The sequence below is a fragment of the Rhinopithecus roxellana genome, chromosome 5 (genome assembly GCF_007565055.1).
Source record: "Rhinopithecus roxellana isolate Shanxi Qingling chromosome 5, ASM756505v1, whole genome shotgun sequence".
Classification (NCBI taxonomy): domain Eukaryota; kingdom Metazoa; phylum Chordata; class Mammalia; order Primates; family Cercopithecidae; genus Rhinopithecus; species Rhinopithecus roxellana.
In genome coordinates, this window is record NC_044553.1 from 9,667,457 (window position 1) to 9,671,505 (window position 4,049).

The 4,049-nt window shown below is 35.2% G+C and overlaps 1 non-coding gene across 1 annotated transcript; it reads left to right on the forward strand.

Moving 5' to 3' along the window:
• The first annotated feature begins 1,106 nt into the window (after positions 1-1,106).
• LOC115898013 lies at positions 1,107-1,241 on the forward strand. The gene has a single exon (XR_004057777.1). It is a non-coding gene; the product is annotated as a small nucleolar RNA SNORA46 (small nucleolar RNA).
• The last annotated feature ends 2,808 nt before the right edge of the window (positions 1,242-4,049 follow it).

Below are 4,049 nucleotides of genomic sequence, written 5' to 3' on the forward strand. Positions count from 1 at the left end.
AAAGTGGTTGGCATAATGATTTCTGTAGTCCTTTTAAGTTTTAGAATACTATAATCTACCTTTGCAAGAAGAAGAGTCATTTTTGAGGTATATAGATAACATTCTAATTAATCTTGTATCTTCATTTAAACAGGCTTTGCAATATTATGAGAGCGGTTAAAATATAGCCCCTATTCATCTATATATCTATTTCTCATCTACCTCTTTTTTCATTCTTCTGCCTACCCACGTATATAATATTGGGTTATCAAGTAGGCAGATTAAGCCTGTACTCAAGCAGTGGTACCAAAAATATTTTGGAAATAATTTGATATATGAAAAAACTTATCAAAATAGTCATTCTGAGAAAAATTACCTTTTTAAATTTCTTTATACTGATTTTGTGGGTTAACATTGTATATGGGAAATGGTAGTCTTGTAACCTTTGAGTTTTTAGGGCTTCTACAGGTATTTATTTATTTATTTAATTTCAATAGTTTTGGGGGAACAGGTGGTGTTTGGTTGCATGGAAAAGTTCTTTAGTGGTGATTTTGAGATTTTGGTACACCTGAGCAGTGTACACTGCACCCTATTTGCAGTCTTTTATCCCTCACCCCCCTCCCACCCTTCCCCCTGAGTCCCCAAAGTCCATTATTTTATTCTTAGGTGTTTGGGTCCTCATAGTTTAGCTTCCACTTATAAATTAAAACATGTGACTTTTGGTTTTCCATTTCCAAGTTACTTCATTTAGAATAATGGTCTCAACTCAATCCAGGTTACTACAAATAACATTATTTCATTCTTTTTTATGGCTCAGTAGTATTTCATGGTGTGTGTGTGTGTGTGTTCGCATATATATATATATATATATATATATCACATTCTTTATCCATTTGTTGGTTGGTTTCATGTTTTTGCAATTGAGAATTGTGCTGCTATAAACATGTGCGTGCAAGTGTTTTTTTCACATAATAACTTCTTTTCCTCTGGGTAGATACCCAGTAGTGGTACTGCTGGATCAAATGGTAGTTCTACTTTTAGTTCTTTAAGGAATCCCCATACTATTTTCCATAGTGGTTGTACTAGTTTACATTCCCACTAGAAGTATAAGAGTGTTGCCTTTTCCCAGCACTATATTTAAACCTGTGGATGAGAATATTCCTCATTCTTGGTTACGCTGTAGTGCAAAAGAATTCCTGGCTCTCTGTTGCGCAGCTGACTTGTGCCATTCTGCTGTTGCTGTATGGAGTTAAGGAACATGGCTCTATTTCATTTTTATTATCTGATAGCAAGGGCAGTTGGGATACATAAAAGTTTCCACACACTCCACAGCAAAGTTTCAAGACCTTGATTTTTTAAACAGAAGTTTAAATATAACCCTAAATCAAGAGGTACCACAGAGTAGATGGGTATATACATGTGTGCATACCTGCAGCCAAAACACTCTCCTATGTTAATTCTGTCCCCCGTAGAAAGACAGTAACTGGAGAATCAATTAAATGGTTTGGGTTTTTTAGAAATTTGAAAAGAAGTTATAAACAGTATTATACTCTATCTCAGAAAGTTATCTTAGTTGACTGCAGAGATTTGTTAATGCCTGGATATACTGAGGATTGCAATAGGAGGGTAATTTGATTATATTCCTTTGTATGCTTGCTTCCTTTAAGGACTTAAGCATGGCTATCATCCTCATTTAAATTAATTTAGCACTTCAAAATAGCTTTGTAGTTAGGTCTCTGCTTTAAACCTAGCTAAGGTTTTCAGAGTTGAAAATACTTTTCTAGGGGAGGATAGCTGACACATAAGTTTGTGTTCTTTTTGAATTTTGTACAACGCGTTTGTACCTATTTTGAAAAATAAAAGACTTCTTAAAGGTAAAAAAAAAAAAAAAAAAAAAAAAAAAAAAAAAAAAAAGAGTGTTGCCTTTTCACCACATCCATGCCAACATCTGTTATTTTTTTATTTTTTAAATTATGGCCATTACTGCAGGAGTAAGGTGGTATCTCATTGTGGTTTTGATTTACATTTCTCTGATCATTAGTGATGTTGAGCATTTTCCCATATGCTTGTTGGTCATTTGCATATCTTCTTTTGAGAATTGTCTATTCCTGCCCTTTGCTTACTTTTTGATGGGATTTTTTTTTCTTGCTGATTTGAGTTCCTCGTAGAGTCTGGATATTAGTCCTTTGTCAGATGTCTAGTTTGCAAGTATTTTCTCCTACTCTGTGGGTTCTCTGTTTACTGTGCTGATTATTTCTTTTGCTGTACAGAAGACTTTTAGTTTAATTAGGTCCCATCTATTTATCTTTGTTTTTGTTGTGTTTGCTTTTGGGTTCTTGGTCATGAACTCTTTGCCTAAGCCAATGTCTAGAAGAGGTTTTCTGATGTTATCTTCTAGAATTTTTTATGGTATCAGGTCTTAGGTTTAACCCCTTGATATATCTTGAGTTTATTTTTGTATAAGGTGAGAGATGTGGATCTAGTTTCATTCTTCTACATGTGGCTTGCCAATTATCCCAGCATCATTAGTTGAATACAGGGTCCTTTCCCCACTTTATGTTTTTGTTTGTTTTGTTGAAGATCAGTTGGCTGTAAATATTTGGCTTTATTTCTGGGTTTTCTATTCTGCTCCATTGGTCTACATGCCTACTTTTATACCAGTACCATGCTGTTTTGGTGACTATATCCTTGTAGTATAGTTTGAATTTAGCTAATTTGATGCCTCCAGATTTGTTCTTTTTGCTTAGTCTTGCTTTGGCCATATGGACTTTCTCTCTCTCTCTCTTTTTTTTTTTTTTGGTTCCATATGAATTTTAGGATTGTGTTTCCTAGTTCTGTGAAGAATAATGATGGTATTTTGATGCAAATTGCATTGAATTTGTAGACTGCTGTTGGCAGTATGGCCATTTTCACAATATTGATTCTACCCATCCATGAGAATAGGATGTGTTTCCATTTGTTAATGTCATCTATGATTTCTTTCAGCAGTGTTTTGTAGGTTTCCTTGTAGAGATCTTTTGCCTCTTTGGTTAGGTATATTCCTAAGTACTTTATTTTTCTTTGCAGCTGTTGTAAAAGGGGTTGAGTTCTTGATTTGATTCTCAGCTTGGTTGTTGTTGGTGTATAGCAGTGCTACTGATTTGTGTACATTGATTTTGTATCCTGAAACTTTACTGAATTCATCTATCAGACCTATGAGCTTTTTGCATGAGTCTTTGGGGTTGTTTTCTAGGTATATAATTATGTCATCAGTGAACTGTAACAGTTTCACTTCCTCTTTACCTATATGGATGTCCTTTATTTGGTTCTCTTGTCTAATTGCTCTGGCTAGGACTTCCAGTACAATGTTGAATAGCAATGGTGAAAGTGGGCATCCTTATCTTATTCCAGTTCTCAAGAAGAATGCTTCCAACTTTTCCCCTTTCAGTATAATGTCAGCCATGGGTTTGTCATAGATGGCTTTTATTAACTTAAGGTATGTTTCTTATATGCTGATTTTGGCTGATTTTAATCACAAAGTGATGCTGGATTTTGCCAAATGCTTTTACTGCATCTGTTGAGATGATCATATAATTTTTGTTTTTAATTCTGTTTATGTGATGTATCACATTTATTGACTTGCATATGTTAAACCATCCCTGGTATGAAACCCACTTGATCCTGGTGTATTATCTTTTTGATATGCTGCTGAATTTGGTTAGCTAGTATTTTGTTGAGGATTTTTGCATCTGTTTTCATCAGAGATATTAGTCTGTAGTTTTCTTTTTTTGTTATGTCCTTTCCTGGTTTTGGTATTAGGGTAATGTATTGGTCTGTTTTCACACTGCTGATAGAGACATACCTGAGACTGGGCAATTTACAAAATAAACAGGTTTAATGGACTACAGTTCCACATGGCTGGGGAGTTCTCACAATCATGGTGGAAGGCAAGGAGGAGCGAGTCACGTCTTATATGGATGGCAGCAGGCAAAGAGAGCTTGTGCAGGGAAACCTCTTTCCCATGTGAAAGACCTACTGCCATGATTCAATTACTTCCCACCTGGGTCCCTCCCACAACACATGGGAATTCA